The 15,702-nt window shown below is 42.9% G+C and overlaps 1 long non-coding RNA gene across 3 annotated transcripts in view; it reads right to left on the bottom strand.

Moving 5' to 3' along the window:
• Window positions 1-15,702, bottom strand: part of LOC119032274 — a 173,810-nt gene that overhangs the window by 33,143 nt on the left and 124,965 nt on the right. The window contains exon 6 of one of the 3 annotated variants that reach the window (XR_005078829.1): window positions 11,490-12,653. The exons of the other annotated variants lie outside the window; for them this stretch is intronic. This is a non-coding gene — a long non-coding RNA (uncharacterized LOC119032274). Of the gene's footprint in view, window positions 1-11,489; window positions 12,654-15,702 lie in introns of those variants that run through there. 3 annotated transcript variants of the gene reach the window in all.

Genomic DNA, 15,702 nt, shown 5'->3' with positions numbered 1-15,702 from the left:
CTTGTTTTTCTTTTTCTTTTTTTTTCTTTGAGGATAGTTAAAGATAGTTGAAGTCAATCTATGATTTTTTTTTTTTTGCCTAACCCCAACTTACAACTTTTGTGTATAAACCTTACCGGAACGTAAAAACAGTATGGGACAAGATGGGAATTGACATAAAGAAGTGTTAAGTTTGAACTTTCTGTGGTTTTACGTAAACATACTTGGCTAACATTTATACTGGCGCCTGGGTCACTCCTTCATTTCCCCATTAGTAAAATAGGACACCACATCCGTCCTTGCTAGCTTAATGGCTTTTTGCCAGCTAACATTTTACCTCTGGCTCTCTTAAAGAAATACATTAACATTTTTGCAAATACACTTATTGACTGACACCGCTCTCGTGTCTTTGCTGTAAAGATGAAGCTGGCACCAGCAGACGTTTAGCTTAGCTTTGCTCGACCAAAACAAAGGTAAACAGCTAGTCTGGCTTTATCCAAAGGTAACCTCACACGATCCGTCTTCCAACACCTCTGAAGCTTAACAACCACATGAGCTACTTTTCAACACATGTGGCTGTTACAGGCTGTTGTCTTCACGGTCATGTGGATGAAGCTTTAAAGGTGCTGCTGCTAAGTGGATTTTGTGATGATTTGGTAGGCTAGCTGTTTCCTCTTGTTTTCTGTCTGCGCCAAGTTAATCGGCTCAAGTGTTATCAATCTTCTCACCTAACTCTTGGCAAGAAAAGTGTTGAACTAAGTGTTACAGATACACAGTGTGCGCTTTTATTGCGTGCCTGACTTTAGATTTCACAATAAAAGTGTCGATGAACCCTGCTTAACTTTATTTGTCCAATTTGTGGCATTTTATAGGCCCTGTAGTTTACTATAAATGGCTCTCACCTTCTGATTGGAACTGACATTTAGGTGTAAATTTGCAGGGGGAGGTTTGGAAAGAACTCTGTAATTTGGTACCAATTATAGGGGGAATGGAGACAGCGTTGGTGCCAGTTAATGGTCAGATTCAGGCGCGCCCAACGTGAAACAACAATGTGAAATTTGCCAGTCGGTAAGCGTGCAGCTGCAATTCAAATCTGAATTCAAGCGTACAGCAAATGCGGATTATAAATCTTGAAAATAGAATCAGTTACCTAATCACATAGTTCTTTCCAAGGCACCGCTATGGGAAATTTTTGAAAATTATAAACTTTTAAAATAAATTACGATACAATCATATCTAACAACAACTATTTAATATGTGTTTTACTCTGTATCTAGAATGACAGACTGTATTGAAATGTAATGTTTGGGGATTACAGGATTTGTGTTGTGGTACAGTGAATCCACAGCCGGATGTTCTGTGACACAGCACACTTGCAGCTGATCAGATAACCATCCTGTGCATACTCTCCCAGGACAATGTGGGCGAACGTGCAACGCTTATCTGCGACCCCGGCCATTTGTGTGTGTGTGTTTGTGTGTGGGCGTCCGGAGGCACGGCCATGTATAATCTGTCTGTCTGACTGTCTGTCTGTGTTAGGATCAGGGCGTCCCGTTCGATTCATAATTCCATCTAATCTGAACTGTCCGCTGAGCTCTGAGCTCATATTCATATGAAATTACATGAAAAAAACACTACACTACACTACACTACACACACACACACACACACACACACACACACACACACACACTGCTGGAAAAGGATTCCCAGCATGACTCACTTTCACTGACCACACAGATGAGTGAGTCAGACACTCATGTGACAGGAAGGTAAAGCAAGTGTTCCCCTGTTTCCTCTGCTTGTGAGCGCTGATTTGAAGGGGATGTGCGCCCTCTTCAGGAGAGCGAGTGTAGAAACGCATCGAAGGAAACAGTGTGGCATCAGAAACCACAAAAACACTGCTGATCCAAACCATGTGTGACACAGTATTCCCAGCGATAAAACAAAATCTACCGTCTGTATACTGACACTCAGATCAACTGCAGCCCGTTCTAAGTATTACGATGTGGGTTGATCCAATTAGTGTGACAAATTGCTTTCCCAAGTTGCAACACGGTATCACACCGTTTAGTGTGTGCTGCTGGTACGATGTAAAGGCGGTGCAACTCAGCCAAACACACACCAGCTGGACTTTGGAATCGCTGCAATCCGTCTGAGTGGGCCAGTGTAGCACAATGTTGCTGGACCGGTGCCAGTCAGTGCACCAGGTACACTGTCTTTGAAACAGACAGCCAGTCAGGCCAAAACCAAATCAGAATCAAACACTGAACGTCGCATGTAACCAATAAATAAATAAGCTTTTGAGGAGATGCGTTCAGTGACCTCCACACTGAAGTCAGCGCCAAGGTGTTGTACCCTGGACGCAGACGGGAATATAAACAGGAAATGTGTTGACTAATGGGATTATGAGTCAGCTGGATGGAGGAGTGCAGTGTGCTTGTGTGTCTGTGTGTGTGTATGTGTTGTGTTGTTGTTGTTGTTGTTGTTCATTTATCCAAGCCTGGGGTGGGATGGAACATATTTAAGGGGATTATGCAATTAGGTTACAAAAAAAAGGTTCAGTTACAGGGAAAAAATATGTAATTCGTTTACAGATACAGTCATTAAAGAAGGGGATCACTGACAGGATTACAACTTTAAATAAAGGAGTGATGCACATGCGCACACACAACATCGTGGTCTCAAGTGAAGACGCAGTGAAGATCTTTATTTGCATGTGTTTGACTACATTTTCTAACAGGTAATTAGTGACTGTATCCGAATACATGGTTAAAGTGGCAACCCAACCCTGATTTTATCCCTGTGAGAATGACATTCTGGTTTGTGTGAGGATATTTGGCAGCTTTTTTTCTTCTTCAGGTCTTTATTCACTCACAAAATGAGAACACAACTTACAGTGATAAAATGTTTTACAGTTAATGAATGTGTATCTTCTAGCTTCCAGCCAGGAATTATTTGTGCACTCGTCAGTCAAATGAAAAGTGTCTCTGTAACGGGCTCAACGTTGATCACTAGTTCAGAATGACAGAAAATAACATGTTTACACTCCGACATTGTACCTTCAATCAGTCTTATGTGGTGCCTTCATTGTTTTCATGTGGAATTCTACTGTTGAATAGAAACACTGCACGAGTGGAATGCAGATATTTGCCTCCGTAATGTCTGCTGAGGCGCTGAGTCTGGATCTCACTGGAGCTTCTTAATACTGCTCAGGAACAACACAGTGTACATGAACTCAGTCAACTTTCCCTGCTGTGGGAATATGTCCCGACACTGCAGCGCTCCTGCCCCCTGCTGGAAGTAGATAGTAACACTACTACTACTACAAATCTGCAGCAGCTGCTATGCACTCTGACAGAAAATATTTTGGCATGTCACAGCAGCGACTGTGGTCGGGGACCCTGAAATGGAACCTTCAGCTTTTAAATTTATCGTGTCCTTACAGTGGAAACAGTTAGGATCATTTAAATTGGAATACCACGTCCCAACCACCACGTCCCAACCTTTGGTGCTGGATCACCAAAGCCTTGTCCACAAATCCAGCTCATCATGATCCTTGTACCTTTTTGTCAGTTTAAAGGTGTGCTATGTAAGAACTGGCCACTTCTGGCAATTATTCTCCAAACAATAAGCGACCATTAGCTCAGTTAACCATGCAGCGCAGCGGTCCAGATTGGGAGGTTGAAGCACCGCGGAAGTGATTGTGTTTACACCTCGAACACAGAACCGACAGACCAGGATGGGAAGGGCTAGCTGGTCAGCATGACCTTAGTAGATGTCTCAGCGGCACGGATCTGGTGACGTCAAATCTGTCATGTCTTTACATTCTGTTGTCTAATGTGTTTTGAGCTCAGATTCACACATATTACGCCTTTTAAGTACGACGTCATAAATTCAAGGAAGAGGAGACGCACCCGCTACCTTTTAAATTTCAGAAAAAAAACAGACAGATGATGAATGTTTAGGGAACCTCTTTTTCTTTTCAACGCCGACATTTGTTTCTGTGCATGAATAATCCGTCTACCTGAGGGGACGTCGTGCACCAAAGGTTACGGTGGAGTAATGCAATTGCAAGTCCAAATTTAAGGTATTGGGACTTACCTGAGTATTTCCATTTCCTGCTACCTTACGCTTCTGCCCTGCAACATTTTAGAGGCTAAATATTGCACTTTTTCCTGCCCTCTTTTATTCGATAACTTGAGATGCTCGGTTCTTTGCAAAGTAATGCTGTATCCGATCATTTTGAGATGACTAATTTTTTGGGCTTTATGTAGACAGGACAGCTGTTGGAGGGGAGTGAGAGATGCAGCAAAGGGCCACAGGCCGGAATCAAAATTGAACCGTGGCTGAGGACCGAGCCTCAGTTCAAGGGTTGGATGCTCTACCCGCTGAGCTCAGCAGGCACGTCTGCAGCTCAGGGGTAGAGCCACTGCCTTGGTATCAGAAGGTCGCTGGTTTGATTCCCCTGCTCTACTTGTCAGAGTGTCCTTGGGCAAGATACTGAATCTCAGAATGCTCCTGATGCGCTGGTTGGCACCTTGCATGGCAGACACCGCCATCAGTGTATGAATTACTGTAAGCTGTTGTGGACACAAGTGTCTGATAAATGAAATTAATGTGAATGCTGAAGGCAAATTTACTGAAGTTGTTGTTGTTATTCTTCTTCTGTGTTTTTTATCCGGCTTCTGCTCCTACAAATGAGCTACTGAGACAACTATCAAAGCGTCCAGCTCTTTAAGGACATTGCTTCTTGCACTTTTGGCTTTTTCTATCTATCATATTGTTCAGCTTTTTATGCAATATTTTGCCCATTCAATCTTATGGGGAAATTTTCTATTTTGGTTCTGCTACTGCGTCTGCAGTGTAGTGCAGTTTTCTGCATTTCAGGCAAGTATTTTCCAGCTTATTCAGGATTTTTTTCACTTCAGCCATCAGCGTTCACACTGTGTTATCGCTGGAAATGCAATTTTTCTTGTTTGTATCAGATATTCTGTCATTGCGACTTGTAAAATGTGATTTTATTGTTCTGTACGGGCCACATCTACTGCGTGTCTGTCCGTCCGGGGAGAGGGACGCCTCCTCCGTGGCTCTTCCTGAGGTTTCTTCCATCATCTCTTTTCCCCCTGTTAAATTATTAGTTTTTCCTCACTCGAATCGAGGCTCTAAGATCAGAGGATGTCGTTCACTGTACAGATTTTAATGCCCATTGAGGCGATGTGATTGTGATTCTTGTCACGCTGTCTGGCAATGTCAGCTTCTTCACTTTGCAATATAAACATGTTGTCAGGGAGCTAATCTATCCACCTGCTGTACTGACAGTATGGAGAAATGTTTACATTGTCTAAATCCTCTGGGCATGGAAATGTAAAAAAAAAAACCCAACAGAATTATTACTACACATACACACTAGATGGTGCTATAGGGTTTAAGATTTGAGCAGGTTTCCATGAACCATACCATAAATACTTTACATGACACTTAGATCCTAATATGAACTGCTGCAGACAACATGAAGTTTTTAATTAAGTCCTGAACGAACTGCCACAAATATATAAAGTTATTCTGTGTTACATTAATCAAAAGATCACTCAGCGGTCGAAGTGTTTACATCAGATCTTTTACTGTAGTAAATTAGAAATGCCACAGTGCAAATGTATCTGTTACAATGGTCCTGAATCAAAAACTTGTATATTATATAAAAATTATAAATATTAGCATCAAAATGTTCTTAGAGTACAGCAAATTAAAGTATTCATCATGCAGAATGGAACCTTTCAAAATAATACATTTTAAATCATATCATTGGATATCATATATAAATTATACTACACACTTACTGATACCTTGATACTGCATGTAAGTTACATGTTACAGGTCTTAAAGATGGATCTACAGTAATTTAAACTACTTTACATACTGCATTCATCTATAATAGTACACCAGAATGTATTAGTTTATTAGTTGCATTTCGTATTAATCTGAAACTGTGCAAAGTGATCAGTGGGTAAAAGAGTAAAAAGTGCAGTATTTACCTATATTAGTATAAAGTCCATATTCCTGAAGGATAAAACAGCTGAGTCAGACTTAATGGCAGCTTGAAGTCTGGCTCAAGCGGACGCGAGGAATCTTGCTTTACCTCGCGGGAAGATCAAGACGTCTCTGACTCCCAAACACAGAGCCACTTAATTCCTTATAAGCAGACTGTAAATCAGCGGGGCATGATCAAGAGGTTCATTTCCAGCCGGACAATTACAGGGAACATTACAGGCTGTAGGTGAGGGGGGTCAAAATCATTGTTCTGGCTGTCAGGAGAATTAATGTGCCGGCTATTTTTTGCCGCGATGACAGCGTATAAGAGCGAGGTGGTGAGAACAATGTTGAGAGTTGAAGTGACACTTATTATGTTTAGATATGTCTGCGGGCCAGGCGTGGTCAAGGTTGTGTAAAGAAAAGAAGTGGTGGGCAGCCAACGTGTCTGTTTATTTATGGAGTTACGTGAGGACACCGCCGCCTAAAGTCAGCGTCAGGTAAGCAGCTGCTAGCGCACAGCTGGCGTGAATGAAATATAACATACGGTATTTTTATCGTCTCCATCTAGAAGAGATGCTGGCCTTGAGTTTCGAAAAACAAGTGAATAGAATACATGTGTGTTGCGGAGCCACTGACTTGAGTGTAAAACACACTGACAGGGAAACATTTTACCACACAATAAGCACTTTCACTTTTTTTTCCTTCCTCATTACGTCCCTTTCATTTGATATTTCCCTGTTCCATTACATGGTGCTGTTTACATTTCATATAATCAGGTTGGACTTGATCTCATCCGGCAAAAGCTGGAAGGTCATTATGAATGCGGCGCTGTTGCATAATGATAACATATGCACTGGCCGGCCTTTACAAACATGAGGCTAACGCTTCCCAGCTGGGCGTGTCGCAAGCGTTAATACTTCAGTAAGTGTTGATATGTGAATTTCACACTTGCTTTGCCAGTGCAAACGTCTGTTTCCCACGCCAATAAAGCCACTTTGAACTGAACTGAACGGCACACTTTTCAAATTTACAAGCTGTTTTTCATCAATCTGACCTTTGACCTTTTAACTACCGACTGCTTATAATAATACTTGCACTGTATATGATATCATTCTCCTTTTATGGTGCACTGCATAAACCTGTCACAACTCACTTTGAGGTCGTCTATATCGACTCTCACATTTACTGATGTGACCCTGAGCGTTTACGCAGCCCGTTTGGGATGACTGCTCACTGCGGAGCTTTTGATGGTTACCAAGAATCAAACAGCTGACAGTCAATGTTTCAAAAGCACATGTGCTGCTGGGAAACGAGGGGCCTCTTCAGTCCCAGACGCTGATGTTTTAAGCATATACACTCACTCTCGTACGGAACGTTCCAACAGAGGCAAGACAAGAAACCGGGGAGTTTTTCTGAATTTTACATAGCCACTTATTTTTGTTAAAGTTGAAGCTGGACATCTGTCATCTTACCCAGAGTTCAGTGAGAAGATCAGTCGCCACCGGCTAAATATAAGCATGCTAGCTAGTTAGCCATCAGCTAGGGACACAGGGAGAAAAACTTGGCTTTGTCTAAATTGGTTTCCTTGATTCTAAATGCACATACCCCCGACGACTCTGGGAACCAAGGACATCTTCAAAGCTGAGTAGCATTTACTTCTCCAGCCAGTTGGCCGTCTTTGGCTAAAGTGTCTCCGTTGGGAAAAAAAAGTTTTATTTTTGCCCCCTGTTATTTGACACTGTAGCATCCATACTTGGTATTGCTGCCAATGCATAAATGCTCTGGGTGAGCCTTTGAAGTGTTATTTCTGATGAATGGTGTAAACAATAGGATGCCCTGGGAAATCTCTACATATGCTTCGGAACAACTCGCAGCTTGTCGCCTTCATGTCAAGACTTATTGACTTATTGATGCTATTACACGACTGCTAGCTAGCTGGCTAACACATAGGCAGAAGGGTTGGGGGTTATTTGTTTCAGGTTCGAGCAACAGCCCCTCTAAATGTCCAGCACATAATGCTGGTAGGTACCTAGCTGTTTCCCATTTTCCAGTCTTTGTGCTAAACTGCGCTAAGCTAACTGGCTGCAGCTTCATACAATATTTGGTAGCAACAGTGGTAACAATCTTTTTTTTTTAAACTCTTGTAAAGAAAGCATATCAGTGTATTTTCCTAAATGTTCATCTATTACTTCAACATTTTTGTGATATTATTTGGGCTTAAAAATGTTGTGGTTATATAGCAGAGGCTAATTCTTGCTAAAAAAAAAAAAACCCTGGAGGGTGCACCTGCAAAACAGTGTTTGGACCAGCTTATTTTTTTCAGCAATGGTGTTAAAATGACTTAATCTTTGGAAAAAAAAATAAAAAGGTAAGAGCTCCTAGCTTGTGTACCTTCTCACCATTTGAGGAACTGGCCATTTATTAGTGGGTAAGCTGCCAGCTTGGAGGTCGGTGCTGCTGTTACTTCCTGTAGCCGAATGGATTTTGCAAACAGCACCACAGAGACACCAGAGGCGAGGACATACCTACAGCAGACTAATCATTTCTATATTGGAGCGCATATTTTGGTTGAGGGCCCACAGGCTGCTACTTGCCTCTCACTGACTTAAAGCATTTAATTTGTAAGACTTCATGATCCTTATTGCACGAACTGGAAAACTTCCATGGATTCTTACACTGTCGGAGAAAGGAACAGGCTGCCATTTCCATCACTGTGTGGATGCTGTTCTCTTGTCCACCCCCCCCCGTTCCCTCTTCCTGCTCTTCAGCAGTCGCCTCCAGGCTGGATTTATGTGATCAGGGTGCAAGATCATTCTGTTACTGTAGATGAGGACACAGTGTGAGGAAATAGCCAGATAAAAAAAATGCTTGATCGCTGAGTGCGTGCATGTGGGATAGCCTGTTTGGAACTTCAGATGTTTCTTTTATTTGGTTTCGTTTGTGCAGCACGTTAACAGTCATAAACATTTTAGGAGTCCCGTTTGATGGGCCGAGTTGATGTTTCACCTCATGTATTCAATTTCCAGACTTCAAACTCCCGGTGGGTCGCGGGCCTGTTTTAAGCCAAATGCAGCATGAACCAGAGGAGTATTTTACCTCGTGTACTGCCGCACATGAAGAACAAGCGGCAGAATGAGCTAGCGCTGTTGACAGACGTATTGCCATTGGCCCCGAGCCCGCAGCTTCCTACTATGTTCCTGTTGGGTAGTAATCACTCAGAAATAGTTGAATGACTTCCAATAGAAATAGTTGAGGGACTCTCTCTTCCCTTCTCTTCACATCACTTCCAAGGACAGTAAGCCCTGTCTGTTAGTTTCATTATCTTTCTCTGTATTGAGGACCCCCCCCCCCCCATTTCCCATAACCGGGCCTTAAGAATTAAACAGCGGTAGATTAAGCACATCAGGAATAGCAACAATGTGAAATGTGAACATGGCAGCAGTTAAAAGTTAAATAAAGAGATAGCGCACTATACTTAGAAGAGGTCATAGAAACTCATCACCTTTTTGATAAGTTTATGTTTGCTTTCATCGGAGGGGTCGAAGGCTGCTGTGTTCACATGGTGTGGAGGGATGAGTCGTGCGGTTTAGCGTAAGCTGATGTAACTGAATGGTATGAAAACAAGCGGCTGTTTGGACCGAGATGCCTCGACTCGAGTGCCTTGGGAAAGACACGCTGGCACCGAGCTGCATGGGATACATGAATCAACAGGCACTTTAATGGCGGCTTTGTGACAGGGCCGCCTGTTGTACCCATGACATCAACATCATCTTCACAACCGCTGCGTAGCACGGCAGCGCGATCAGTTCCACTTGTAATGCTTTGATAAAGCGCCATTTTATTGAGTGAGTTGCGTAATTATTTTTCAAAAATCAAATTTAACTTGGACGCCTCCAACTTCTGCCAGTGGGGGTATTTCTATTCAAACAAACAAACAAAAAAACACATACACTTGCTGATTGTTGGGTAAAGGGAGGATTAGGGGGTGCTTAGCTGCTCAGAGCCGGGCAGCAATAAGGGAGAGAATCGTGGTCAAAGCAAGACCTTTTGGAGGAATAAACTGCCAAAGTCCGTCAGATTCCGCTCTGATCCAGAGCCATTTACCACCGGGATTAAAACATGGATTTATCTTCAGTCCTGTTTATCAGCCTGACTGCCGCAGCAATCCTGTAGGTTGATGTATGTGATCAGATTGTGATGTAATACTGTTTGCTGACTGGAGCTTGAGGGGAAACGATGCTGCCCTAAACAGATGCTAGTAAAATAAACCATCTGTTCGGGGCAACTAAACACTCACTTTGTCAACGCACCATTGAACAACCACCATTTCTTATTAAAACATTATTTGCCTTGACTCAGGTACAAACGTTCGTGGACAAGGTCATTTTAAAAAAGTTTTATTCAAGGTACGTTTGGCGACCAGATGGAAAGCACACACCATTATTCTCAGGCACACTAGTGGATTTCCCCCGAGTTTGAACCTTTGATTAAGTACATAATTCCACAAAACGTAAGACAAAGGTCTTGATGTTTACTTTAAGTGATGCGTCTAGAATGCAGTCAGTGCGTTCTGAGGGTCTTGGGTTCCAGTTACCTGCTTTGACTTGCTGGCAACCCAGTGAGCAAGGAGATCAAGTTCAGACATCCGAGTTGAAACCGGGCCATGTCTGGTTGAAAAGTGAATCCTTTATAGATGTCTTAGTTACATAAAACAGTTTAAGTTACAATTCAGTCATTGAAGCAACCCAGAGTCTGCATTTATTAATGGATTACTGACACTTGGAAATCCCCTATCAACAAAGGCAGTCTTTCTGTCCTTGTAAACCTTTCCCCCGGACCAAGGCTGTCTCCCAAAGGATACCATTGTAATATTTACTACACCTAACAGCGGTCTGGAGAGACCTGCCGTAAATAAATGAGACTTTTTTTTTATCAGCCGGTTTAACCACAAAACCTCAAAAGACAGAGGGCTTTGCAAATGCAGCATTGATTACGTAACTTTTTTTTTTTTGCTGTGCACTGTCCCCTACACACCCATGACTGTTTAACCAGTGCCAGCAGTTTGGACGTAAATCCCAACGTGTCATCTCGACCTGGTCCAGGGTTGCTTCATCCATCACTGAATGGTTCACACGGCAGAGAATCTCCAATATAAGCAACAGGTAAGTCACGGAACAGGAGTTTGAATTCTGCCAAGAGTCTGATGCTGAAAAATTAGGGGTGCTACGTTTTCAGGAATCCGTTAAATACAGGATGTTCTGTTCGGCACGCAACCTTCTTTTTGTTTGGTATTCCCTACGAAAAAACAGGGACCCATTTCAAATTACACTGACGCATTTTAAAGCTGCTGCAAGCGTTATTGTATTGTAGAAAATGTGGGATGTTCCAACAGTAATCCCCTATGCCTGCCCACTTTATTCAGCCAGAATTCGATAAGGAGACGGTCTTGTCTGCTTGGGGAACACGCAGAGAGCAGGACCTGATGGCTCTGCTGCCTACACCGGCGACGGAAGAAGAGGGGAAAAGGTAAGCCAAGCGGTGCAAAATGCTTGAAGAAAAGAAGAAGACAGAGAAATAAAGAAAGGAGTCGTGCAAGTGTGGTGATGTAGAGGAGAAGGAGGGGTTTGCCGACAGAAGTGCCACTCAAATTGTGTAACTTAAATCTCTTTGGAAGATGAGTTGGCAGGAGCCTTTGTGTTTTCTCTGGATTTCTCACAGATCGCTTATCTTGACCGATAAGCCAAAATGCGTCAGGGATGAATATCTAATTACACAGTGCAAGATGAGGATGACTTGTAAATCTGATTATTCTACAAAAACAGCATGGGACCACCATTCCGAATCCACACAGCACTGGCAAGGTCGACACAAAAGAAGTACTGGAGACACAGACTCGGAGTTCTGAAAATGGATTTGCTTCTTGGGACAAGGACAGTTTATTACGTGTTATTCTGAAACTAAACAAAAACACTTTAATGCAGACTTTTTTTTTTTACTTTACCATCATCAAATCACGGTCACTGATTCAAGGCACAATTACTGCCAGGGCTATAAGAACGGGATCCATCCATTGGTCCGTATGGTCCAGACCCTTTGACGTCACATCAGCGAGGCTTCCACTGGTACAAATGCTAGAGGATATTGCTGTGACGTGCAAACCACTTTATGAATGGACGTCCGTTGTTCAGCGGATGAAAAGGCCTCGTAATCCGCATGTCCGCTCTCCAACAGATCTGATATTAAACCCACCCTCATCCACTTGATCCCCCTCGTCCTCCGTCCTCATCACAAACCGTCCCCCCTCCTCCTCCGCTGCCCAGGTTTTCCACTTCATCAGAGTAGCGGGAGTCGGCGTAAAGCCAGGACGGATGTGTTCACTCCTGCTGGGGTGAGAGGGAGGGGGCTGCGCTGACGGGCGAGGGCTTCCCTGATGATGATGATGATGATGATGTTGTAGGAGGATTAACGGCCCTCTCTGCCACCTCTGCTAGATTATGACTTTGGGATTATGTCTGCATTTAGCCGGAGGCAAAATAAATAAATAACTTTTTAACCCCTTGTGGCACAGCTGTGACTTATTAAAATGGGAGCCAGTCATGTGGGCATTTGCTGGCCAGACAGCTGTGGCGCATCAATCAAGCCTATGACGAGAGAGACGAAAAGAGTCACTGACATTCAGGATTTCCAAATCAGCCGCTGAACTGTGTCAATAAGAATGAACATTTCTGAGTTTGTGTTATTGCCTCACTTATATTGTAAATATTAACGATCTGGATTTGATTGACATAGAATTGAGAGAATTGAAAGAATTGAAACTGAAACGTAGAGAAGCAATGAAAATGTTTTTCCAAGTCTATAGTTAACGGGTTCAAATCTATACATTAGTATTGTGTTGCTATGGTACGCTATAGAATATATGAACATGACATAAACACATGCATGTCCGTCTTTGAGTTGGTGGGTATGTAATCTGTGCGTGCAGTCAGAGGAGCAGTGATTAACGCTTAGCTCTACTTCCTGGTGGATTAGTCCTCCAGCATCGTGTCGACGGTCACGATAACGTCAGGAGGATGTGACCCATTACAGGCCGAGTGTGCCCGCCCCTCGCCCTCGCCCTCGGCCTCCCTGTTTCGGTCTGTACTGTGAAACATTTCATTCCGTCACATTTTAGAAAACTTGAAGTTATTTCTGTGAGCAAAACTGTTTGGATTTGTGTTTGACTGTTGAAATTGGTAGAGTGGTACTCAGACTAAACTAAATGCTGGTCAGGTTTTAGCACTGAAGCGGCTTACAACTTAATGTTTTCCTTTAAAGATCCCATGTTGTAGAAGATGAGATTTCCGTGTCCGTTTGGACTTATGTAGTGTTGTGATGTCACAACTACACAGTCCCCTCCCCAAGCCATGCCCGACCGACCGTCCAACCTTTAATTTTTGACAATCTTTAACAACTAAGTAATTTACTGAATATCTTGCTGGAAGCTTTACTTTTTGCAAAACCAATGCTAAACTGTAGCACCCATTTGCTAGCTAGCTCAGTTAGCCATGCAGTTAGTGGTCCTGTGAGCTCATTTTCCCCACTGGGTCCCCCCCCTCAGTCTGAAAGTGTAATCACCAATGCCCCAGCCCAAACGCTTCCAGCTCACACACCGAACAGAGTCAACTGAAGGGATCACTACCTGCATGGCTAGCTGTGCTAACTAGCTAATGGCTGCTACTTTAGCAGTCAGTCAAACAATCTATCAGAAAAAATAGAATTTTCTCTCCCTTAGATATGGTACAGTTTCACAGAAATCCGTTTACAAAGTTACATAACTTTGCCTCATCAAATGAGTTATTTGCAAAGCTAAGAAGTAACTGTAGCTGTCATACGATGCCATGCGCTCTGGTAAGAGACGAGGCAGTCACATGCACTGTCTGCAGCAGAATAAAGATTTAGAGCTGGAAATGAGCATAATAGGTCCACTTTAAAGCGTGACGGCCCATGAAATTTTCATTTCATGGTTTTAAGATATCTTAGCAAAGACACCAAAATATAAGCCTTGTGGGTAAAGAAGAAAGATTTGACAGGTGATAAGGAGCAGGGTGAGGTTTGACCTAGCATTCAGTTGAGAGAAAGAGGTCAAACAAGCATGTTATATGTGACATGTTTCCTTTTAGCACCATATGAGATGGACAGTCTGGAGGGGAATCTGATCTGGACTTGTTAGTCACAGACTTAACTTTGAACTTGAAGTGGGAAATATGTTTAAAATCCTTTTTTTTTTTAAATGTTGCATGTCATTTTAAACTGCATTTTTAATAGGCAGTGATACAAGTATTACAGTGACATTTTCCTAAATAACTTGCAGGCCAATCCAGCAAACCGAACACCTGACTATAAAGGCAGGCCTACATTATTACACCAATGCAAAAATCTGTAGAGACTCCTGCTTGTTGATTTGCAACATTTGGAATGTATCCCAGCCCTGAAATCTCTTAGACTTTCATGCTATAATTGCACATTTCCAACAATTTCGCACTGTCATAATGTGTATATGAGCCACAGATTTTATTGTGCGACAAGAACTTCTCAACTGTGACAAATCTGAACTGTGTCTTAACTGTCTATCTAATACTATCTATAGCTCTTTTGGTGTCTCATCTATCTGTCACACTCATCATTCCCAAAGCCCTCTCTGTTGTTGATCATAAAATGGACATAGACACCAAACAACATCAGGTTATATGAGGGCAAACCATTGATGCAGTTACATCACAGCAGATGTGGGCATGGGCGTGTACAGGTGTGACCCACCCTCGTCACCTTCATTATGGCTTAACTGATTGGAGCTGGCAGCTACCTGATTGGATTCGGCACCTATTCTGTATACTTTAATATCCCATTGAAGATACTCGTAAATCCAGTGTCCTCCAGGCACCCTGGATTCTTGATGCGTACCGTGACTTTTTTTCCCTGTCCCCTGACAGCATCGTCTCTGTGTTCTTAGACGTCCTCCCATAAAAGTTAAGCGGTGGCCTTGATCCCTCTTTCTGTTTTAAAAGACTCGAGTCATGCGTCAGTGAATCGGCTAGCTAGCGCCCACAACATAGCGATGGTGACAAGGCCTGCTGTCTTTCTCCCTCACGCTCTCCGCTCACATGCTTGCTGGGATAAAGCACCGAGATGTACTTGTGTTTCTGATCAACGACCGTGATTTTAATGCATGGCACTTTTTAAAAATTTTTTTATTAATCTAATATTTGCACAATCTCTTAGAGATCGGGGGATGTCCATAAAACTTTCCGGGCCATCGCTGTGGACACCAAGGCCTAACGGCGCCGCTGTGTACCGCTGATGTTACTATGTGGAGTCAGCACGCTATAGCATTATCGCCGCAAACTGTAAATGAGCTCTTGGCGTGACTGCAGCCTGAGGGCAGTACTAAGTGTGTGTTTATGAAAGGCGCCTCTTATTGCGATTTCGATTCCACAACGCCCGCCCCATTAATGTCAACCACAGGCACCAAAGTGACTCCTGTCGTCTCATGACCTTGCCATTAAAAAAAAAAAAAAATGGCATCAAAAACAATTTTATATTCATGTGCTAGGTCAGGTCTTAAAAAAGAACCTGTTGCACTCAGCAGAAAGACACCGGAGGTTTGAAATGCCATCCATTTATTGCCTTACATGCCCCCTTTGAAGGAGTCGC

This window comes from Acanthopagrus latus, chromosome 14 (assembly GCF_904848185.1).
Source record: "Acanthopagrus latus isolate v.2019 chromosome 14, fAcaLat1.1, whole genome shotgun sequence".
Taxonomy (NCBI): Eukaryota; Metazoa; Chordata; class Actinopteri; order Spariformes; family Sparidae; genus Acanthopagrus; species Acanthopagrus latus.
This window is presented reverse-complemented; position numbering and strand designations above follow the sequence as displayed.